Source organism: Jaculus jaculus, chromosome 6 (assembly GCF_020740685.1).
Source record: "Jaculus jaculus isolate mJacJac1 chromosome 6, mJacJac1.mat.Y.cur, whole genome shotgun sequence".
Taxonomy (NCBI): Eukaryota; Metazoa; Chordata; class Mammalia; order Rodentia; family Dipodidae; genus Jaculus; species Jaculus jaculus.
The window spans coordinates 43,999,775-44,024,980 of NC_059107.1; the positions used below are offsets into that span (position 1 = coordinate 43,999,775).

The window sequence follows — 25,206 nt, forward strand, 5'->3', positions numbered from 1 at the left end:
GTTCCTGAGACAGCTAAAAATAGATCTCCCATATGACACAGCTATATAACACTCCTAGGCATATATCTTAAGGACTCATCTCATGTCCTTAGAGATACTTGCTCAACAATAAAAATAAAAATAAAATAAAGACATTCAGAACTGTTAAAAAGGAAAAATAAAGAGTTATGGAAAATAGCCATGACCCAGGAGAGCTAAGACAGGCCAGGTGAAGGTCTGTAATGACCTGAGGCCGCAGCAGCGCTGCAAGCCTGGCTTCTAGGAGGGCCCTGGAGTATCACACTGACTTGGGCAGCCAGCAAGGTTCATTCACAGAGCTCTGAGCACTGGATGCCGAGCGCCGGGCTTCTGACGCTCAAGGCCAAGAACTTTAAGCTTCTAGTTTTAAAAGTCCAGGAGTGGTGCTCACTTCATGAGCATATGCATTTAAATTATCATGACATAGAGAAGATTGGCATGGCCTTTGCCCAAGGATGACACGTAAACTCATGAAATGTTCAAACTTTTTAAAAACTGTGGCCAGCTAGTCTACACTTCAGAGAGAGACCAGCAAGTGCCCTAAAGCCATTTCAAGTATAGAAACTATATTAGGACATAGCTATCCAAAATTTGAACAGTAAGCATCTTTTCTCTCTCTCTTTTAAAAGCACATTTGTAAGCTTAAAGCTCAGCAGATTTGGCTTGGCTTTCTCAAGTTAGTGAGTCGACTGAGTTCTTTTCCTTGCTACCTTGTTGTTTCCCTTCCCATTCCTAAGGCAATAATACACACTTGATTGTTTTGTTTTGTTTTTTCTGCTTCTTTTTTTTCTTTTTTGAAGTAGGGTCTCACTTGAGCCCAGGCTGACCTGGAATCCTGGAATTCACTATGTAGTCTGGGGCTGGCCTTGAACTCACAGTGATCCTCTTACCTCTGCCTCCCGAGTGCTGGGATTAAAGGCGTGTGCCACTAAGCCCAGTCCAACTTGTTTTGTTTTGTTTTTTTAACCTTGAAAATTTGAATGAAAAACTTCATACCATGATATTTTTCCTTTTTCAGGACAACTGTGCATCATCTTACTTAAATAGAAATGTTCTATTATGCTTTTGAAATAAATTTGTTTTTTCTATTTTTTAAAATATTTTATTTACAAGCAGACACACACAGAGAGAATAGGCATTATAGGGCCTATAGGTACTGCAAATGAAGTCCAGATGCATGTGCCACCATGTGCATCTGGATCATGTGGGTACTGGGGAATCAAACCAAGGTTGTTAGGCTTTACAGGCAAGCACCTCAACATCTGAGTCATCTCTTCAGCCCTACATTGCCTTTTATTTATTTAATTTAATTTTTTTTTAATTGACAACTTCCATAACTACAGACAATAACCCATGGTAATCCCCCAAGTTTCCACTTTGCAACTCCATTCTCCATCATATCCCATCCCCCTCTCAATCAGTCTCTCTTTTATTTTGATGTCATGATCTTTTCCTCCTATTATGATGGTCTTGTGTAGGTAGTGTCAGGTACTGTGAGGTCCTGGATGTCCAGGCCATTTTTGTGTCTGAAGAAGCACATTGTAAGGAGTCCTACCCTTCCTTTGGCTCTTATATTCTTCCTGCCACCTCTTCTGCAATGGACACTGAGCCTTGGAAGGTGTGATAGAGGTGTTTCAGTGCTGAGCACTCCTCTGTCATTTCTTCTTAGCACTGTGGTGCTTTCTGAGTCATCCCAAGGTCACTGCCATCTGAAAAGAAAAAGTTCTCTAACCAAAAGTGAGAGTAGCATTAATATATGAGCATGAACATTAAGAGAAGTGCTTACTGGGCAGTTTGGTGAGCATAGTATGTACATTTAGCCAGACAGCCACAGACGTTACACCGTTAGGGCTCATGACCACCCCTGTTGTAGGTTTTCAGTAGCAGGCATGTATTCCCTCCTGTGGAGCAGGCCTTCAGTCCAATTAGAGAGTGGTTGGTTTCCCCCATAACAGACATGCCACTATTACACCTGTTGGCTCATTTGTAATTAAGCAATACAGGTTACTGCCAATGTGTTTGGTTACCCACTTAAACTTGGTTAAGGCACTTGCCTGTGAAGCATAAGGACCCAGGTTCAATTCTCCAGTACCCTCGTAAGCCAGATGCACAAGGTGGCACATGTGTCTGGAGCTCATTTGCAGTGGCTGGGATGGGCTAGTGTGCCCATTTTTTTCTTTCTTTCTGTCTCTCTCTGACTTTCAATAAATAAAAGTGTGAATGTGTTCATGTTTACATGTGGGTGTGTGTGAACACCTGTGGACACCAGAGGTAAACATTGGTTATCTTTTTCAACTGCTTTCCATCTTTTAAAAATTTTAATTTAAATTTATTTTTATCTATTTGTGTGTGTGTGTGTGTGTGAGAGAGAGAGAGAGAGAGAGAGAAAATTGGTGCACCAGGGCTTCTAGCCACTGTAAACACTAGACACATGCACTACCTTGTGCATCTGGCTTTACATGAGTACTGGGGAATCAAACCCAGGTCCTTCAGCTTTGCAGGCAAGAGCCTTAACTGCTAAGCAATCTCTCTAGCTCTTTTCCTGGTCTTTTATATATTTTATTGATTGATTTTTGAGAGAAAGAGAAAAAGAGACAGATTGAGACAGAGAGAGAGGGAATAGGGGTTCCAGGACCTGTAGTCATTGCAAACAAACTCCAGACGCATGCACCACCTTGTGCAACTGACTTTCCTCAGGCACTTGTGAATTTAACTCTTTTGGCTTTCTAGGCAAGCACCTTAACCACTGAGCCATCTCCCCAGCCCATTTTCCTGGATCTTGATCTCTAGTCCCAGTAACAAATCTACCCTCCATCCGTCTTCCATCTACCTAGAGTCCACACCGCTCCTGTTAAACGTGTGGATTAGTTTATTTGGAGCATCCAGAAAATTGTAAAATGTCCAGAGGACCTAAAATGCACTTCTTCCTCTCTCTAACTCAACGGGTAGCACACTGCCCTGTTCTGGGCTGCTCTGTGATTTCACTTGGGCCTCTGCCCTCAACCTGGGGCTCTTTCTATCCCATCACTAATCCCCAATCTGTACCACCCTTTGCAAATATCACTAGTTGCAATTCAAGATTGCCCTTGTAATTAAACCACACTCAGCCATTTAATAGCTCAGAAAGTATTTTACTTCTTGGACATCACAAACTCATGGCCCATGCTTCGGGGAGAGTAACAAGAAACTGTTAGTCGCTCCTGATGGTGGGAGGCATAGTAGTGACTCCCCTTGGGGGGGATCTGCCACCCAAGAGAATACCATGAAGGATACTGACATCAGGAGACTATGTACAACCATCTTTTGTGCATAGTTTCAATTTTTCTAAGCGCTTTCATCCCATCATTCTTGGATAACTTCTCAATATTGGAAACACACTCAAGGAGGCTGTGCATCTGCTCTGTTTTCGTAACTGCTGTCAATCTCCTATTATATTTAGTAGTGAAACCGAATGTGTCCTCCAAAGGAAGTTCATCACCACATAAGGTTTTGAAATGCTCTATCCACTTCCTCAAGTCTTGCTCCCTCCTTCATGTCGTTGCTGTGCTTTATGGAGCACCACTGACAGAGCTGGTGTTGGAAACACTCTTTTTTTTTGTTTTGTTTTTTGTTTTTCAAGGTAGGGTCACACTCTAGCTCAGGCTGACCTGGAATTCACTTCACTCTGTAGTCTCAGGGTGGCCTCGAACTCACTGTGATCATGGCTACCTCTGCCTCCCGAGGGCTGGGGTTAAAGGTGTGCGCACCACACTGGGCTCTGGCAAAATTCTTTTTTTTTTTTTTTTTAATTTTTATTTATTTGAGAGTGACAGACACAGAGGGAGACAGAGAGAGAAAGAGGCAGATAGAGAGAGAGAGAATGGGCGCGCCAGGGCCTCCAGCCACTGCAAACGAATTCCAGACACATGCGCTCCTTGTGCATCTGGCTAACGTGGGTCCTGGGGAATCGAGCCTCGAACCGGGGTCCTTAGGCTTCATAGGCAAGCGCTTAACCACTAAGCCGTCTCTCCAGCCCTGGCAACATTCTTATGTGCAGATTTTTTGTGTGTACTTATACTACAGTACCCTGTGTATGTTTGTTAGGACCAAATCTAGAATGTGGCTCAGCATTTTCAGTAGAAATGAGGTTACATTCATTCGGGAGCATAGTCCTCAAATCACCACAATCTCTAGTTTTGTGGGCACATGGCTGGCAGCATTTCCTATTCCACTGGATTGGGAAAGCCCAGGGCAGGTGGGCCCATCTGCGGTACACTCGCGCGGCCTCTGGCGACGTGGCTGGTCTGTTACTTCGCAGCTCTGGATATACCGGAATAGAAAGCAACTTACACCCAAAAACAAGTGAGAGGGTCAAAAGGAGAAGCTAGCTATTCTTTGTGCAGGTTCCATAGGGCTGGGCAGAGATGGTTCCAGTACAGCCCTGGTTTTAAAGTTATTTCAACATGATGTGATTGCTGCTTCTAAAACTATGAAACCCCTGAGAGACTGTACCTGTAATGGGGTGCTAAGGTCCAGGAAAGTCCTTGCACCCCCTAAGTTTGTTTCTAATTTTAGTCAAAGAATTGAATAAAAAAAGACTGAGAAGGATAATTATAAAATTATTATGTTTACTAAGGGAAATGCAGAGCCAAGGAAGGGCACCCACGTGGCTAGAGATCCCAGGTGGCGGGCCTGGGAAAAAAAGCATGGAAAGAGAAAAGAAAGCTCAAGGAGCTCCTGCCATGTGGGGAGCTGGAGGGGATAAAGAACCCATGTGGAAAGCAAGGGCTAGTGGGCCTCCAGGCTGGGTCTGGGCTAGGGCCTAGGGTGAGCCAGCCCAGGCCCAGCTGAGGGAAAACTCACCCACAGTTGGAAGTTCCCCAGTGACAGAGAGACTGCCCTCCCCTTGGAAAGATATTTGTAAGGTAGGGTTGTGGGCTGTCTTTCTAGCCAATTTTCCTGCCCTTTTTTTTACCATCAGGGGTCCAGTCGCCCTAACTGCACTCCTCTCTCATACCTTCTAGTTGAAAGAAAGTATATATAATAGAAAAAAAGAAAAGAAGCTACTAACATTTCACAGTTTTGACAAATAATGACATATTTGTATGGGTAGTGGGATAGATGGAATTTTTTTTTTTTTTTTTGAGGCAAAGTTTCATTCTAGTCTAGGCTGACCTGGAATTCACAATGTAGTCTCAGCATGACCTTGAACTCACTGCGATTCTCCTTCTGCCTCCTGAGTGCTGGGATTAAAGGCGTGCGCCACCATGCCTGGATGACAGAAAATTTTTTGAAGGGAGGGAGGATCATTTTGGCTCAGTCTTCAGTTTATGGTAGTTTCGTTGTTTCTGTGTTTGTAGTAAGGTAGAAGGGAATGGCAAGCCAGAGGCCCACACATTAGCAGCCAGGAACCAGAGAGAGAAGATCCACCCTGATCCATAGAAACTAAAATAATACCTATTCCTCACCTCTCTAGTCTCCTATGGGTGTTCTTCCTTTTCTTTGTCTTTCTTTCTTTTTTGTTTTTCCAGATAGGATCTCACTCTAGCCCAGGCTGACCTGTAATTACTATGTAGTCTCAGGGTGGCTTAAAACTATGGCAATCCTCCTACCTCTGCCTCCAAAGTACTGGGATCAAAGGCATGCACCACCACACTTGGTGTTCTAATTTTTTTGTTTGTTTAGGTTCTTTCTTTTCTTATCAAGAAGTATAAAATTAGCTGGGTGTGGTGGCGCACGCCTTTAAAACCAGCACTCAGGAGGCAGAGGTAGGAGGATCACTGTGAGTTCGAGGCCACCCTGAGACTATATAATTAATTCCAGGTCAACCTGAGCCAGAGTGAGACCCTACCCCCCGCAAAAAAAAGTATAAAATTAAATGACTCATGGGCTGAGAGATGGCTAGAGGTTAAGGCACTTGCCAGCAAAGCCAAGGACCCAGGTTTGATTCTCCAATACCCGCGTAAGCCAGATACACAAGGACCCAGGTTTGATTCTCCAATACCCACGTAAGCCAGATACACAAGGTGATGCTTGTTTCTGGAGTTTGTTTGTAGTGACTGGAGGTCCTAGTGTGCCCACTCTCTCTCTTTCTCTGCCTCTTTCTTTCTCTCTCTCTCTCAAATAAATAAATAAAATATTTTTGTTACTTTTTTTTATTTGAGAGTGACAGACAGAGTGAGAAAGAGGCAGAGAGAGAGAGAGAGAGAGAATGAGTGCACCAGGGCTTCAGCCCTGCAAACGAACTGGCTAACGTGGGTCCTGGGGAATTGAGCCTCGAACCGGGGTCCTTAGGATTCACAGGCAAGCACTTAACCACTAAGCCATCTCTCCAGCCCAAATAAAATATTTAAAAAAAAAAACTAGTGATCTGTATTTGGTATTTTCCAACACTTCCTATTACTATGAACCCAGACAGAAACGAAGGTTTTCTGGGTTTATCCATCTTCCATTTCTACATGTGCTCTTCCTTAAAAGTAATGGCTTCTCCCCGCTTCTTAATCAGCACAACAACCTGGACACTTTTTATCACCTTTATTCTTCAGTACTTTGTTAAACAAAGAATGACATCACTCTGACATTGCAGCTGGTGTTGTTCTTCTGCGTGTGTGTGTGTGTGTGTGTGTGTGTGTGTGTGTGTGTTTTCCTGGTGTTTGCTGTTCTGAATGAGGGTATAACAAGAGCAGTTGGCGTATCACAGAGATCACGTTCTCTAATTACTCTGTCACCTCATTACTAACTCATGAGATGAAACTGCAAGCGCCGAGTTCACAGCCTTTAGCTCAGAAGACAGGGGGAGTCAGTGCAAGGCTTGGTGTGGAAAGCCCACAGCACCCACCAGCAGGTGCCTGCCGCCTCCCTTCGCACCACGAAAAGTGCTGCGAAAAAGGAGGCTGGGGGTGTAGCTCATTGAGAAGTCCCTGGTCATTCTTGATTACATATCCAGTTCCAGCCAGCTGGCATACATGAATGAGACACTGTCTCAAAAATAAATAAATATCCAGGTGTGCTGGCGCACGCCTTTAATGCCAGCACTCAGGGGCAGAGGTAGGATGACATGAGTTCGAGGTCACCTGAGATTACATAGTGAATTCCAGGTTAGCCTGGGCCACAGTGAGCCCTACATTGAAAACCTAAAATAAGTAAGTAAATAAATAAATATTTTTCTATTTATTTTTTTATTTTTTTGATTTTTCAAGGTAGGGTCTCACTCTAGCTCAGGCTGACCTGGAATTCACTCTACATTCTCAGGGTGGCCTCAAACTCAGTGATCCTCCTACCTCTGCCTCCTGAGTGCTGGGATTAAAAGCGTGTGCCACCATGCCCGGCTTTTTTCTATTTATTTTTTTAAAAAAGATTGTCAAAAATGTGCTGGGTAAGCACTTGGGGGGCAGAGATAGGAGGATTGCCATCAGTTCAAGGACATCCTGAGACTAAATAGTGAATTCCAGGTCAGCCTGGTCTAGAGTGAGACCCTACCTCAAAACACAAACAAACAAAAAAAGAGCTAGAGAGATGGCTTAGCAGTTAAGTGCTTGCCTGTGGAGACTAAAGACCTCAGTTCGAGGCTTGATTCCCCAGGACCCACGTTAACCAGATGCACAAAGGGGTGAATGCATCTGGAGTTTGTTTGTAGTGGCTGGAGACCCTGGCATGCCCATCCTCTTTCTCTCTGTCTGTTGCTCTCAGATAAATAAATAAAAATAAACAAAAAGACTTTTTTAAACAAAAAAAAAGGTGCTGGGTAAACTGCTATATAAGTTGCTTACATGTAGGCCTTTTTTTTTTAATTTTTAAAATTTCTTTATTCGAGAGAGATGCACAGAGAGAATGGATGCACTCAGGCCTCTAGCCGCTGCAAATGAACTCCATTCACAAGCCCCACCTTGAGTATCTGGTTCATGTGCATCCTGAGGAATCAAACCTTGGTCCTTGACGGCAAGTGCCTTAACCACTACACCAGCCCTCACATGTAGTCCTGAGGACATTCCACCCAGACCTCCAAGGTCCTCTTTCTCACTGATTTCTTACACTGTAAGCCTCCTTTGTGCCTTTCCCCACCAGCCCTGGGATGACTTCACTGAAGCCTTTTTGCCCTTTTGGAAAAAAAAAAAAAAAAAAGGCAATTGAGAAAAGCAATTTTAGAAGATCGACCAAAAATAGAGTACACATCGATTGCTCCATCTTTCCTTGGACAGGTTCTCTTCTATTTTTATTCAGAGGTTAATGTTTCATGCTCCCCAGCTCGGCCTTACGCTGATCACAATCCCCACCCCAGCTGTGTACCCTAACTCCAACTTAGATGCACAAAGCAACTCCATCTGCATCCCACTTGGCTACTCACAGACAAAACGGGGCACAGAATGCATGATTTCATCACAATCTTCCCTCCTGGAGTTTACCAGTGCATACATATACTCATGGTGAGAGTTGCATAAGTCTTTGAAGAATAACAGGACAATATGCCCAAAAATCTTTAAAATGTGTCTTGCTTTTGACAAAAAAAAGACAAAAAAACTTTTTTAGAGAATGATCAGTTATGATGAGTTATAGAATTGTATGCTAGAATCAAAGACATTATAAAAAGCCCCATTGGAATCTCAAATAATTAAAAGTGTTCAAGATTAGAATATTTGCTACATAGATTATAGTTTAAACTATACAAAGATCAATATTAAAGAAATAAAAAATATTACAGCTTGGCATGGTGGCACAAGCCTTTAATTCCAGCACCTGGGAGGCAGAGGTAAGAGGATCGCCATGAGATCAAGACTACCCTGAGACTACATAGTGGATTCCAGGTCAGCCTGGGCTAGAGCAAGACCCATCCTCAAAAAACCAAACAGCGGGGCTGGAGAGATGGCTTCCTGTTAAGGCATTTGCCTGCAAAGCCAAAGGATCCCAGTTCGATTATCCGGACCCACATAAGCCAGATGTACAAGGGTGCACATGCATCTGGAGTTCATTTGCAATGGCTGGATCCCCTGGCACACCCATTCTCTCTTGCTCTCTCTCTCAAATAAGTAAATAAAATATATTTTTAAAAACCAAACAAAAAAATATATGTATTACAATATACTACCAAGTTAAAGAAAAAAAGTTTAGAGCTAAAGAGATGACTTAGCTGTTAAGGCATTTGCCTGTGAAGTCTAAGGACCCAGGATTGATTCCCCAGTACCCACGTAAGTCAGATGCACAAGGTGGCACATGCATCTGGAGTTTGTTTGCAGTAACTGGAGGCCCCGGCATGCTCATTCTCTCTCTCGCTCCCTCTTTTTCTCTCATAAATAAATAAATAAATAAATAAAATACTTTTTTTTTTTTTCTAAAAAAAAGAGTATAGAAAGGCTAAGGAAATAGCTCAGCATTTAAGACTCTTACTACACTAGCCTGAGGAGGTGAGTTTTATCCACAGAACCTTGTGGAAAGCTGTGTGCGGCTGTACAGGCAGGAGAATTCCCGGGGCTCACCAGTCAGCTCATCTGACTAAACACAGGAGCTCCAGTCCAGTGAGAGACTCTGTCTCAAGGAAACAATGGAACAGTGGTGGAGAAGGACAGCCAATGTGCTGCTTTGCCCTCTGCACAGGTGTGTACCAGGTGAGCACACACGTGCGTGCACACACACACACACACACACACACACACCTAAAAAGTGCATAGAATAAATTTTGGAAACGTATTTTAAAAAAGGCATTAACAGATATGTGGCATTGTAAAGCTTCTATATTCTCTCTCTCTTACTATTTTTATTTTTGGGTTTTCAAGGTAGGGTCTCTCTCAAGCCCAGGTTGACCTGGAATTCACTATGTGGTCTCAGGGTGGCCTCAAACTCATAGTGATCCTTCTACCTCTGCCTCTGAGTGCTGGGATTAAAAACATGTGCCACCATGTCTGCCCTATGTTCTCTTTTTGCTTGCCATTTTTTTCTAATTTCTCCAAAGATCATGAATTACTTGTGTAATCATATGATACAATGTTTCAATTGCTAAAGGGAAAAATAACTTTATATGAAGAGTTAATGGCCCTGTGTATTCTGAAAAGGTAAAATAAGTGTTTCATTGTGGGTCTGCCCTTCTGACAAGAACTTTGTCTAATGGCCAGGCATGGTGGCTATGGTGGTTGGATTCAGGTGTCCCCCATAAACTTCGGTGTTCTGAATGCTAGATTCTCAGCTGATGGAGGTAGTGTATTTTGGGGGGCGAGCTTATGGGTATTATAGCCAGTTTCCCCAAGCCAGTGTTTGGCACACTCTCCTGTTGCTATGGTCCACCTTATGTTGGCCAGGGGGTGATGTCCACCCTCTGCTCATGCCATCGTTTTCCCCTGCCATCATGCAGCTTCCCCTCGAGCCTGTAAGCCAAAATAAACCTCCTTTTTCCCCCACAAGCTGCTCTTAGTTGGGTGATTTCTACCAGCAATGTAAACCTGACTGCAACAGTAAAGTGGTACCAAGGAATGTGGGATTGCTGCTAGACTCCTGACTGTGTGGCTTTGGCCTTTTGGAGCTGATTTTCAAGAGGAATGTGGAAGGACTTAAAACCTTGGCCTAAGAGATGCCTTGCAATGCTGTAAGTACAGCTTGATGGACTATTCTGGTCAGAGTTGAAAGGCCTGAATGCAGTAAGAACTATGGACTGTGAGGTTTGGCTTATGAGGGTGAGAAAGAGCTTTGCCTGGACTGGGCTAGCAGTTTGTATGGGAAGCTTGCTGTTATGCCTGGGTCCTGAGAAGTTGTGCAGGGTTGCTTTTCGTAGAAATGAACTGGTGTTTGCAGAGGGATATGGCACAGAAAGAAAAATCTTTGGCTGAATTGCTGCCTGTTCAGCTACAATTGAGAGATTACAACCTTTGAAACTGGGCTAGCTGACCTGTACTGGGGCAACAGGAAGAATTTAGACTCTTTTGAAGGGGCCTGAGTGCTCAAGGAATGTCCTGTTCTCCAAAGTCTGCTTTATTCCCCCCTGGATTAACAAATTGGCACCCTGCCTGGTATTGTGGCATATAAGAAATGCAGGAAAGAGAGGGTCATTGAGTTTGCAACACTGTCTTGTGTTTTGGAAATGGCCATGGGCAGTGTGAAGCAGGTTTGCTGGTTGTCTGCATTGAGACCTTATGGGGCCATGAGGATGAACTATGGATTGCAGTGGAGACCCAGTGGAGCTGCAGGGACCACGAGATGGCTGCTAAGGAAAGCTACGGGCTCCAGTGAAGTTTTCTAGGACTATCATTATCCTAGCTGGAGGGGCAGAATTGGAATGCCAGAGACTTATTGCTCATTAGATTTATCAGACTTGGAGATTTGTCATTGACTATAGTTGTTGAAATTGGAGCTACAGAGTTTGATGTTTGCCCTGCTTAAATCTCATATTGGCTGAATGTTTCTTTGCTATGCCCAATGCCATCTTTTGCAATGTGAATGTTTATTCTGTGCCATTATGGGGTTTGGGGGGATATTTTGTTATTATGGATTATTTAAAAGACCTTGGACTATGGGGATGTTTGAACATGATTGGGATTGATAAAAACCATGGGGACTTTTAAAGTTAGACTAAATGCATTGTATTTTACATCATGCATGGATATCAGTTTATGGGGGCCAGGGGCAGAATGTGGTGGTTGGATTCAGGTGTCCCCCATAAACTTTGGTGTTCTGAAAGCTAGGATCCCAGCTGATGGAGATTTGAGAATTAATTCCTCATGGAGGCAGTGTATGGTTGGGGGCAGGCTTCTGGGTGTTATAGCCAGTTTTCCCAAGCCAGTGTTTGGCACACTCTCCTGTTGCTATGGTCTACCTTATGTTGGCCAGGGGGTGATGTCCACCCTCTGCTCATGCCATCATTTTCCCCTGCTATTGTGGAGCTTCCCCTCAAGCCTGTAAGCCAAAATAAACCTCTTTTTCCCACAAGCTGCTCTTAGTTGGGTGATTTCTACCAACAGTGTGACCCTGACTGCAACAGTGGCACATGACCTTAGTCTCAGAACTTGGAAGGAGGAGGCAGGAGGATTGCTGTAAATTTTGGCAAGTCAGACTACATAATTCCTGGTCAGCCTAGGCTAGAGTGAGACCCTACCTTAAAAAAAAATGCCAGCAATTAATCGGCTTATCTGAATGTGTTTCTGCAGAAATTTAGAAAAAGCTGACAATATGAGCCTTAAGGATAGCTGAGATAATTAAGGTCCCTAAAAATGGCTACAATAAACCAGGCGTGGTAGAGCACGCCTTTAATCCCAGATAGAAGTATTACCATAACTTTCTTGGCCACCCTGAGACGACATAGTGAATTCCAGGTCAGTCTAGGCTAACACAAGCCTCTACCTTGAAAAACCAATATATATATATGGCTACAATATGATAATGTTAAAGTATTTTCATAATAAGCGTTAATTAAATTGTTACTGTAATTTGTTCTAACTTAATAAAATTTGTAAAAGTTAATAAAGTTTCAAGTCTTTCACCCCGAATGTTAGCCATGACCTTTTGAATGTTAAACCAACCATCCATTTCTAGTAACAAAGGTATAAATCTCTAAAAAAGAAAAAAGGTCTGTAAAAAGCAGTTTTCTTGGGCTGGAGAGATGGCGTAGCGGTTAAGCGCTTGCCTGTGAAGCCTAAGGACCCCAGTTCGAGGCTCGGTTCCCCAGGTCCCATGTTAGCCAGATGCACAAGGGGGCGCATGAGTCTGGAGTTCGTTTGCAGAGGCTGGAAGCCCTGGCGCGCCCATTCTCCCTCTCTCCCTCTATCTGTCTTTCTCTCTGTGTCTGTCGCTCTCAAATAAATAAATAAAAATTAAAAAAAAAAAAAAAGCAGTTTTCTTGCCGAGAGTGGTGGCACACACCTTTAATCCCAGCACTCGGGAGGCAGAGGTGGGAGGATCACCGTGAGTTCAAGGCCACCCTGAGACTACATAGTGAAGTCCAGGTCAGCCTGGGCTAGAGTGAGACCCTATCTCAAAAAACCAAAACAAAACAAAAAAAAACCCACAGTTTTCTTATTTCACACAACTGCTGAAGTGTGTGCTCAAAAGAATTCCTCCTTTCCTCTTAAGTGATTCCCCAGGTTCTTTATCTCCCATGGTAACAGAAAGCTGTCAGACACCCACACTCAGCAAATTAAAAAAAAAAAAAAATAACTTGTTGGATTAAAAAGAATTTTTGTTTACATGTTTGTTTAAAATAAATAAGTAGTCGGGTGTGGTGGCACAATTCTTTAATCCTAGCACTCGGGAGGCAGATGTAGGAGGATTGCTGTGTGTTTGAGGCCACCCTGAGACTCCATAATGAATTTCAGGTCAGCCTGGGCTAGAGTGAGACCCTACCTCGAAAAACCAAAAAAAAATAAATTAATTAAATAAAAAAAATATATATATATACACATACATATATGCATATATATGTATATTATATATATATTATATATTATATCATATATGTTATGTTATATAATATATATGCTATAATATATATTATATAATAATATATACAATATAACATATGTATATATTGTTGTGGTTTTCAAGGTCTCGTTGTAGGCCAGGCTGACTATGTAGTCTTAGGATAACCTCGAATTCATGATAATCCTCCTACCTCTGCCTCCCGAGTGCTGGGATTAAAGTCATGTGCCACCATACCTAGCTGATAAAAACACTACTAAAAAGAAAAGAAAATAGATAAATAATGTTATGGGGAGATTGTTCTGTGGTTAAAGGCACTTGCTTATGAAGGCTGCTGGTCCAGGTTCAGTTGCTCAGCCCCTGTAAAGGCAGGTGCAAAAGTGGGGCATGACCTGAGTTGGGGAGTTGGGAGTTTTGGGGTTTGGCTGTGGCAAGAGGCCTTGGTGTTCCAATTCTCCCTCCTCCCTCCCTTGCCCTCTCTCTCTTTCTCTCACTCTGCTTGCAAATAAATAAATAAAATATTAAAACCATGTTTATTGCTGCTCAATTCACAATAGCTAGGAAATGGAACCAGCCTAGATGTCCCTCAACTGATGAGTGGATAATGAAGATGTGGCACATTTATACAATGGAGTTCTACTCAGTGGTAAAGAAAAATGAAGTTATGAAATTTGTAGGAAAATGGATGGATCTGGAAGATTATACTAAGTGAGGTAACCTAGGCCCAGAAAGCAAAATGTCAAATGTTCTCTCTCATATACGGATCCTAGCTATTGGAGTTCTGTGTGAGTAGGAAGAAAACTCAGTAGCAGAGGCCAGGAAGCTAGAAAGGAGATATAAAGGGAAAAGAAAGGAAGGGAGGGGGGTACTAATAGGATGGAATTGTGTACATGTAAGCAGAAGAATAGATTAATGGGTGGTGAAAAGGCCTAAGTGAGGTCAGGGGAAGAGACTGAGTAAAGGAAAGGTGGAGGGAGGGCTAATCAAAACCTAAGAGGATATAAATAAGTCATATGGAAACCTTTTTTTGACAGTGGATTGCACAGGAATCATAGATTATTACTAGAAAATTTTCAGTGCCAGGGATGGGACATCTTCTAGTAACTTGTTGGCCAGGGAGGTCCCTGATGCCCCCAAAACATTACAGGCTATTGCCAAGGCCCTTGGTTTCCCACCAGGAATAGATGGTAAGACCCTATTGCTAAAGACTCCACATACTAGGGCTGCAAGGTCACTGAGAAATCCTTCTGGAGCTGAGCTGAAATCCTCCTCCATGTAGACCAGCTGACAGAAAGCTGGAAAAAGCCATTCTGCATGCAGTTCAATGGGACAGAGAGAAATCATCAATGAAGATACCCAACAGTGAACACTGCCAGCCTTATATTTGGCCAACGAGGCCAAATGAGCCAATGGGTACAATAGTGGCACATCTGTTTGGGAGAAACCAACTCCCTTCTAATTGGACTGGAGGCCCGCTCCATGGGAGGGAATACATCCCTGATATTGAAAACCTACAGCAGGGATAGTCATGAGCCCTAGGGGTGTAACGTCTGCTGCTGTCTGGCTAAATGTATATACTATGCTCATCAAATTGCCCAGTAAGCACTTCTCTTAATGTTCATACCCATATATTTTTTTCTTTTTTATTTATTTCTTTTTTTGAGAGGGACAGACACAGAGAGAGAAAGAGACAGATAGATAGAGAGAGAGAGAAAATGGGCACTCCAGGGCCTCCAGCCACTGCAAACGAACTCCAGATGCGTGCGCCCCCTTGTACATCTGGCTAACGTGTGTCCTGGGGAATCAAGCCTCAAACCAGGGTCCTTAGGCTTCATAGGCAAGCGCCTAACCGCTAAGCCATCTCTCCAGCCCATCATACCCATATATTAATGCTATTCTCACTTTTGGTTAGAGAACCTTCTCTTCAGATGGCAGTGACCTTGGGATGACTCAGAGGGCATCACGGTGCAGAGAAGTGACAGAGTGCTCAGCATTGCAATATCTCTATCACACCTTCCAAGGCTCAGGGTCTAATGTGGAGGAGGTGGCAGAAAGAATGTAAGAGCCAAAGGAAGGGTAGGACTCCTTACAACATGCTCCTCCAGACACAAAATGGCCTGGATATGCATGACCTCACGGTGCCTGACACTACCTGCACAAGACCATCATAATAGGAGGAAAAGATGATGACATCAAAGTAAAAGAGAGACTAATGGAGAAGGGGAGGGGATATGATGGAGAGTGGAGTTTCAAAGGGGAAAGTGGGGGGAGGGAGGGAGTTACCATGGGATATATTTTGTAATCATGGAAAATGTTAATAAAAATTTTTAAAAAATTAAAATTTAAAAAAATAGCCAGGCATGATGGTACATGCCTTTAACCCCAGCACTCAGAAGGCTGAGGTAGGAGGATCACCATGAGTTCAAGGCCACCCTGTGACTACATAGTGAATTCCAGGTCAGCCTGGCTAGAGTGAGACCCTACCTCAAAAAGCCAACAAAAGCCGGGACTGGGGCTGGAGGGATGGTTTAGCAGTTAAGGCATTTTTCTATAAAGACAAAGGACCCAGGTTTGATTCCCCAGGACCCACAGTAGCCAGATGCACAAGAGGGTGCATGCATCTGGAGTTTGTTTGCAATGGCTGGAGGCCCTGGTGCACCCATTCTCTCTCTCTCCCTCTTTCTCTGTCAAATAAATAAAAATAAAATATATATATTTTTAAAAAGCTGGGACTGGTGGCACTTGCCTTTAATCCCAGCACTCAGGAGGTATTTGAGGACTCCAGTTATACCTATATACTTTGGGCTTGAAATTGTTCCATGGCTTACTGATGCTAGTTTTCATTTCTTTATTATTTATTTATTTGAGAGAGAGAGAGAAAGAGGCAAAGAGGTTGGCATGCCAGGGCCTCTAGCCACTGTAAGCAAACTCTAGATGCATGCGCCCCTTGGGCAACTGGCTTACATGGGTCCTGGAGAATTGAACCAGGATCCTTTGGCTTTACAGGCAAATGCCTTAACTTCTAAGCCATCTCTCCAGCCCTAGTTTTTCTTACTTTTAATATTTTATTTATTTATTTGCAAGCAGAGAGACAGAAGCAGAGAGAAAGAGAGAATGGGCGCAGGGCCTCCAGCCACTGCAAAGAAACTCCAGATGCATGTCCCACTTTGTGCATCTAGCTTTATGCACGTACTAAGGAATCAAACACAGGTCATGTAGGCTTTACAGGCAAGTGCCCTAATCACCAAAAGATCTCTGCAACCCTTTTTCTTTTTAAAAAATATTTTATTTATTTATTTGAGAGTGAAAGAAGGAGAGAATAGCACACCAGGGCTGCCAGCCACTGTAAATGAACTCCAGATGCATGTGCCTCCTTGTGCATCTGGCTAACATGGGTCCTGGGGAATTGAACCTGGGTCCTTTGGCTTTGTAGGCAAATGCCTTAACCACTAAGCCATCCCTCCAGCCTCTTTCTTTTCTTTTTAATTCATTTGTCTTTCCTGCAGTTCATTTGGATACATTTTAGTACTGTTTTCAGTTCATTAATTTTTTTCCCAAGCAATGTCTACTCTATTACATCCAGTAATAGACATTGTAGTTTCCACCTCTACATGGAACTCCTTTGTGCAGTTTGGTACCGTTGTCTTGTCGACTTTGAAGAGATAAGACACAGTCATAAGTGCGATAATACAGCTGACTGTTGATTCTAGTAGTTGAATCAATCCTGGCTTGTTTGGGGCCGATTGATTCCCACCCCACTACTGTGTATAACCCCCTGCTTCTCTGCATGTCTTATTGTCTTTGGAGGCAAGGTATAATACATTCCGCCTCTGTAGGGCGTGGGCACTGTTGATGTCTATAAATACTCCTGGGCTTTGTTCTTGAGTGCAGTTGGCTTACTTGGAAACAGTGTCAGACTTTGGACCTGCTTTCATGATTTGTCAGATGACTAATGCTCACTTCAGAGCTAATTGTTCTCTGTTGAGGTAACACCCTTCTTTGTATGCTAGCCAAAGTCCCGTGGAAAGAGGCCCTGAGCTCGGTTCCATGTGAATTCCAGTCCCCGTCACTCTGTTCTTTTGGAGTAGTTCCTCGCCTGGCCCCCGGGGGTAATTCTTTCACACACGCCCTGATCAATATTTGGCTGAACATTCAAGGAAGACCCTGGGAAAGTCTTCGCGATCGTGTCTGTAAACACTCTTTTCTGGTATATTCCATTCCGCAAACTCTGCTTCTCTTGGTCCTCACAGACTCTGGGCTTCGTCTCTTTAATTCAGATCCCTGCCTGGGATCCCTTTTCTTGCATCATAGCCTTCGACTATCTCCACACAGAAAGATGAGACAGCAGTACAAACAACAGTCCATGTGCATTCAGTGGTAAAGTATACATGTAAATGACTCTGAAAGATGAGCTCATCTAGGGTGGGGTTTCTGAAAAGGGCACCATCAGGGGCTGAGGTAGCTGTTCCCCCACAAAGCCCCACTCCACACAAAGCCACAGGCAGGGCTCTGGTGCTGGGGCAGCAGTTTAATTTTCTGTCCTTGGTTCTGTTCTACTTCTCCCTTGCAAAGGAACTTAGTGACCAACCAGCTTGTGTGCAGCTACTCCGCTACTGGTGTTTGGAGGTGTGTGTTGGAACTTCGGGTGTAGTCGTGGAGATGGGGAAGTATGTGATCAGTTCCCTGATTGGAAAGGGGATGCATGGATACCTCGTGCAGCTGATGATTGGGCCAAAGCTACACTTCTCTCTTTTGCTTGCTCTTTCTAAAATAAATAAATAAATAAGTAAGTAAAAAGCATTGAAGCCCAAGTCCGGAGGCATGTGGCTTAGAGATGCTGTCAGACCATAGCACCTAGAACCCCATTGGCGTGCATAATAAGAACGGAGAGCACTTGAGGGGCTCATGGTGATGCTCCTGCGATGCAACACAGCAGCTGCATCTGAACGCAAAGCCTTGTGGGAGCCCTGGTAGGAAACATACACGCTTGGCTTGGAGAGATGGCTCAGTGGTTAATGCACTTGCTTGCACAGTCTGATGATCTAAGTTCAATTCCCTGGTACCCCCATAAAGCAAGATGCACAAAGTGGCGCGTGTATCTGGAGTTTGTTTACAGCAGCAAGAGGTCCTGGTGTTCCCATTCTTCTCTCTCTCTCTCTCTCTCTTTCCCTCTTTCCTTGTAAATATATAAAATATATTTTTTTAAAAATACACATTCCTCTTAGGCCGTTACTCATTTATTTATTTATTCAAGAACAACAGAGAGAGAGAGAGAGAGAGGGAGAATATGAGCGCACCAGGGCCTCCAGCCTCTGAAAACGAACTCCAGATACATGCACCACTTTGTGCTGGCTTACATGGGTCCTTGGGAATTCAGCCTCAAACCGGAGTCCTTAGGCTTCACAGGCAAGTGCTTAACCACTAAGAAATCTCTCCAGCCTGTTTTCTTTTTTTTTTTTAAGAGACAAAGAGAGAGAGAGAGAGAGGAGAGAGGGAGAGAGAGAGAGAGAGAGAATGGGCACACCACGGCCTCTAGCCACTGCAAATGAACTCCAGACACATGCACCACCTTGTGCATCTGGGACCTGGAGAATCAAACCTATTACCTATTCTGTCTGTCTGTCTCTCTTCTATTTCTCTCTGTTTGCTAATAAATATATGTATTTTTTAAGAATGCTTTTTTTAGAGCTGGGCGTAGTGGCACACACCTTTAATCTCAGCACTTGGGAGGCAGAGGTAGGAGGATTGCCGTGAGTTCCAGGCCAGCCTGAGAATACTGAGTGAATTCCAGGTCAGCCTGTGCTAGACTGAGACCTTACCTCAGGGGAAAAAAAAAAAAAAAAACGTTGGTTTTTATTTATCTGAGAAAGAGACAGACAGACAGAGAGTAAGTAAGGGCACACCAGGGCCTGCCTCCTGCCACTGCAGACATACTCCAGACATATGCACCACTTTGTGCACCTGGCTTTATGTGGGTCCTGGGGAACCAAACCCAGGCTGTCAGGCTATGCAAAGCAAGCGCCCTTACAAACTAAGCCATCTACTAGCCCCACCTTAATAATCCTATACTATGAGTGAGTGGCAGCTTGTAGTCCTTTCTAAGCATTGCTCTCTTCCTCCTCCACCTGTCATTTTCTTCCTCCTCTCCTCCATCTCTTCTGCCTTCTCTCCTCCTCCACTCTCTTATTCCTCCTTTTCTTCTGACTGCTCTGACTCCTGTTCTTCTTTTCTCCCCTCCTTTCTTCCTGTCCCTCCTCTTCCTCTTTTGTGTTCTCTTCCTACTTTGCCTTCCCCTCTTTCTCCTCCTGCTCCTCCTCTTTAGCACCTTGTACATTCTTTTTACTTTATTTATTTATTTATTTATTTATTTATTTATTTATTTGAGAAAGAGGAGGAAAGAGACAGACAGAGAATGGGTGTGCCAGGGCCTCCAGACACATATACCCCCTTGTGCAGCTGGCTTACGTGGGTCCTTGGGAATCGAACCGAGGTCCTTTGGTTTTGCAGGCAAACGCCTTAACCACTAAGCCATCTCTCCAACCCCCACCTTAGACATTCTAACACTAAATCTCATGAGCAGCACTTGGTTTTTAACACAGAGCCTCACCATGTACCTCAGGCTGGCAATCCGCTTCCTCCCACCTACCATGTTCTGGAATTACAGGCCCACAAATCTGCTGTGACAGGGCCCACAGTCTCCTTGGAGAGGGTCAGGCATGTGCACCTGCAAAGCCACTGGGGTGGAGGTTGGTAGAAGCACCAAGGCAGAGGAGAAGCTTGTACCTTGCTTCTCAGTTGAGCGGCTCCCAACTTGCTCCTTTCTATACACAGGAGGTTTCTAAGTTGGACCAAGGCCCCACATTGTCTTTTACTTCCGTGATCCATGGACTAGTATATAGCTTTTATCTTTTTAAATATATTTTATTTATTTATTTATTTATTTATTTATTTATTTATTTATTTATTTGAGAGAGAGAGAGAGCGTGAGCAAATGGGTGTGCCAGGGCATTCAGCCACTGCAAATGAACTCCAGACACATCCGCCCCCTTGTGCATCTGGCTTACATGGGTCCTGGAAAATCAAACTGGGATCCTTTGGCTTTGCAGGCAAATGCCTTAACCACTAAGCCATCTCTCCAGCCCTTTCTATTGCTTTTGTTTTTAAATATATTTGTATATAGCTTTTAGATAAAGCATTTTCCTCCCCCATCCCAGCCCTTTAATTATTGTCTCTTGTCTTGTGTATTGTTTTAAATTTCATTTTTCTGGCAACATGGGCTTCTAACACAGATACATCCTGATTTGAATCCCAGCCTTGCCACTTACCAGCTCTGAGGCTCTGGCAAGTTGCTTTCTTAATACATTAAGAATAGACCTTGTTCTAAAACCTATTAACAGCCCCAGGACTTTTTGGCCATTAAGGCTTATATCAAAGCAGAAATTATGCTTGGTTCATAGGTTTTGGCTACACTGAGCTCCAGGAAATTTCTGCATGAATAATTCAGAACTATCACTCCCTTTAATTGAGTCAACAAGTATCAGGCCAGGTATTGTTCTGGGTGTTGGGATAGATCCGTGAATAAGCCAGGTGACCTCCCTATCTTCTAGGAGCTGACATTCAAACTATGGGATGTTAGGCAGTGCATAAAGAAATTAATTGAAGTTGGTAATAAGTTCTGTGAAAGAGATCAGGGCAATAGAAAATAGCCTGGGGAAGAGGAAGAGCAGGAAGAAAGCTACTTTAACCCAGGGTGGTTAGGAAAGTCCAGGTCCTGAGAAGAGGTGACATGTGAGCTACATAACAAATCACCCTGTGGGGTGGTGATTTAAAGCAGCAGACATTTGGGCTGGGAGATAGCTTCAGCCTGTAAAGTGCTTGAAAAGAAGCATGAGGACCCGAGCTCAGATCCCCGGCACCCATATAAAAGCCAGGCATAGCTAGTCATGGTGGTGCACGCCTTTAATCCCAGCACATGGGAGGCAGAGGTAGGAGGATCACCATGAGTTCAAGGCCACCCTGAGACTACATAGTGAATTCCAGGTCAGCCTGGGTTAAAGTGAGACCCTACCTTGAAAAAACTAGGGCCTGGAAACATGGCTCAGTGTTTGAAAGGTGTTTGCTCTCAAAGCCTGACAGCATGGGTTCTATTCCCAAATACCCACATAAAGCCAGATGCACAAAGTGGTGCACATGTCTAGAGTTAGTTTGCAGGGGCAAAAGACCCATTCACTCTGTGTCTGTCTGTCTGTCTGTCTGTCTCTCTCTCTCTCTCTCCCTGCTTGCACATAAATTAATAAAAATATTTTAAAAGGGGGGGGTAGAGAGATGGTTCAGTAGTTAAGATGCTTGACTGCAGAGCCTAACAACCTGGGTTCAATTCCCCAGTGCCCACATAAAGCCAGATACACCAAGTGGTGCATGCATCTGGAGTTTGTTTCCAGTGGCTGGAGGCCCTGGCAGGCCCATTCTCTGTCTCTGTCCCTGTCTCTGTTTCTTTCTGTCTCACTCTCTGCTCGCAAATATAAATAAATATTCAAAAGAAAACTAGGACTGGAGAGATGAGTTAGTGGTTAAGGTGCTTGCCTGCAAAGCCAAAAGATCCAAGTTTGATTCCCCAGAACCCACGTAAGCCAGATGCACAAAGTCAGGTGCATCTGTCTGGAGTTCATTTGCAATGGCTGGAGGCCCTGGTGCTCATTCTCTCTGTCTCTCTCTTTCTGTGTGTGTGTCTCTGCTTCTCTGTTTCTCTCTGTTTCTCTCTCTCTCTCTGAAATAAATAAACCAAGATCCAGCTCTACCATTCTTGAGTATATACCAAATGAATCAAAATAAGACTACAATAGAGATCCCTGCACACATGCTCACTGGAGGGCTTTCACAGAAACTAAGCCATGGAATCAGCCTGCTGGCCTGGGTTCAATTTCCCCAGAACCCACATAAACCCAAATGCACAAAATGACATATGCATCTGAGTGTATTTGCAGCAGCAAGAAGCCCTGGCATGCCAATTCACAGCCCCCTCTCTGCCTCTTCTTATAAACTATACACACACACATATATATATATGTTAAAGAAGATGGCTGGAGAGAGATTGTTAAGTGGTTAAGGCACTTGCCTGCAAAGGCTAACAACTCAAGTTCAGTTCCCCAGGACCCGCACAAAGCCAGATGTACAAGGGCAGGCATGCTGAGTTCCTTTGCAGTAGCTAGAGACCTTGGCAAACCTCCCTCCCCCCCACCTCTTTCTCTCTCAAATAAATAACTAAATTAAAAAAAAATATATATATATATACTTAGTTACTTAGTTATTTGAGAGCAACAGACACAGAGAGAAAGACACATAGAGGGAGAGAGAGAGAATGGGCGTGCCAGGGCTTCCAGCCTCTGCAAACGAACTCCAGACGCGTGCGCCCCCTTGTGCATCTGGCTAACGTGGGACCTGGGGAACCGAGCCTCGAACCGGGGTCCTTAGGCTTCACAGGCAAGTGCTTAACCACTAAGCCATCTCTCCAGCCTGTAAACAAAAGATATTTTTTAATAAAGAAGAAAAAACCTCCCAGGTATAGTGCTGCTCATCTTTAATCCTGTCATTTAGGAGGCAGAGGTAGGAGGAGTGTAATGAGTTCTAGGCCAGCCTGAGACTACATAGTGAATTCCAGGTCAACAACTCCCCCACTCAAAAAAAAAAAAAAAAAGGAAAAGAAAAGAGGAGAGATGGCTTAACAGTTAAAGGTGCTCACCTGTGACACCTAAGAACCCAAGTTTGATTCTCCAGGTCCCACGTAGGCCAGATGCACAAGGTGGCACATGTGTCTGGAGTTCGTTTGCAGTGGCTGGAGGCCCTGGCATGCACCCGCACTCTCTCTCTCTCTCCCTTTCTCTCTGTCTCAAATAAAAATAAAAGAAAAACACAAACTTTTCTTATTTTGCAAAGCTAAATTAAAGAGAGTAGCTAACTTTAGGGAACGAGTGGGAACAGGGTGGAGAGAAAAGGGAAGGAGAAATGGGCATGGTATTGGGGGGAGTTGCACCTCTCTGAGTATACCTTTTTTAAAAAATATATTGTATTATTTATTTACTTGACAGAAAGAGACAGATAGAGTGTGTGTGAATGGGCTCTCCAGGGGCTCCAGCCCCTGCAAACAAACTCCAGATGCATGCGTCCCCTTGTGCATCTGGTTTACGTGGGTCCTGTAGAATCAAACCGGGATCCTTTGGCTTTACAGGCAAATTCCTCAACCGCTAAGCCATCTCTCCTGCCCAGTATACCTTTTTTATATTTCTATCTTTTAGAACCATGTTGAAATTCCAAATATCGAAAAATAAGTATGTTAAAGAAATTTTGGCCAGGTGTGGTGGCACACATCTTTAATCCCAGCACTTGGGAGGCAGAGATAGGAGGATCACTGTGAGTTCAAGACCAGCCTGGGATGACAGAGTGAGTTTATAATCCCAGCACTCAGGAAGCAGAGGTAGGAGGATCACTATGAGTTTGAAGCCAGCCTGGAAATACATAGTAGTTCAGCCTGGCCTAGAGTGAGATCCTGCCTCAAAAAAAGACAAAAAAGGGCTAGAGAGATGGCTTAGTAGTTAAGGTGCTTGCCAGCAAAGCCAAAGGATTCAGGTTTGATTCCCCAGTACCCATGTAAAGCCAGACACACAAGTTAGTGCATGCAACCTGAATTCGTTTGCAGTGGCTAGCGGGCCTGGAGCACCTACTCTTTCTGTCTACCTACCTTTTTCTTTCTTTCTCAAGTAAACAGATAAATAAAATATATTTTATTTTTCTTTTCCATTTTTTCTTTTTCATTTTCTTGAGATAGAGTCTCTCTGTGGTCCAGGCTGACCTGGAATTCACTATGGACTCTCAGGGTGGCCTCAAGCTTATGGTGATCCTCCTACCTCTGCCTCCCAAGTGCTGGGATTAAAGGTGTGCGCCACCATGCCCAGCTAAATAAAATATTTTAAGAAAAAATAAAGAAGCTGCACAAACATAATATTAGGTGAAAGCAATCATATTTTCTATATTTATCTTCAAGCTGTGTCTTGAATAGACACAGACAGAAAGCAGATTAGTATTCATCAAATGTTGGAGGGAAGGATAAGATGGAAAGACTACAAAGGGGCATGAGGCTTCTTTACTTTTATGTATTTTGTATTTTACTATTTTTATTTATTTATTTGAGAGAAAGGAGCAGAGAGAGAGGAGAGAATGGGCACTAGGTCCTCTGACCACTGTAAATGGACTCCAGCCACATATACCATCTTGTGCATCTGGTTTACACAGGTCCTAGGGAATTGAACATGGGTCCTTTGGCTTTGCAGGCAAGCATCTTAACTGCTAAGCCAACTCTCCAGTCCTTATTTAAAAAATATCAAACATTTATTTGCAAACACAGAAAGAGAAAGAGAGAGAAAGAAAATGGGCACACTAGGGCCTCTTGGCATTGCAAATGAACTCCAAATGTTTGCAACTTTGTTTGGGGATTCAAAGTCAGACTGTCAGGCTTTGCAAGCAATCACCTTTAACTACTGAGCAATTTTGCAGCCCCTTTTTAAAATAAAATTTATTTATTTGAGAGAAAGAGAGAGAATGGGAGTGCCAGGGCATACAGCCACTGAAAACAAGCTCCAGGCACATGTTCCACCTTGTGCATCTGGTTTACGTGGGTGCTGGGGAATTGAACCTGGGTCCTTTGGATTTGCAGGCAAGTGCCTTAACTGCTAAGCCATCTCTCCAGTCCATGTAGCCCTTTTTTTTTTTTTTTGCTTTTTCAAGGTAGGGTCTCACTCTGGCCCAGGCTGACCTGGAATTCAC

The 25,206-nt window shown here is 43.7% G+C and overlaps 1 non-coding gene and 1 pseudogene across 1 annotated transcript; both read left to right on the top strand.

Annotated features, from left to right (window-relative positions):
• The first annotated feature begins 403 nt into the window (after positions 1-403).
• On the top strand, positions 404-508 carry LOC123461862. The gene has a single exon (XR_006637925.1). It is a non-coding gene; the product is annotated as a U6 spliceosomal RNA (small nuclear RNA).
• Positions 509-12,081: 11,573 nt separating this feature from the next.
• On the top strand, positions 12,082-12,197 carry LOC123461962 (annotated as a pseudogene).
• Positions 12,198-25,206: the final 13,009 nt, after the last annotated feature.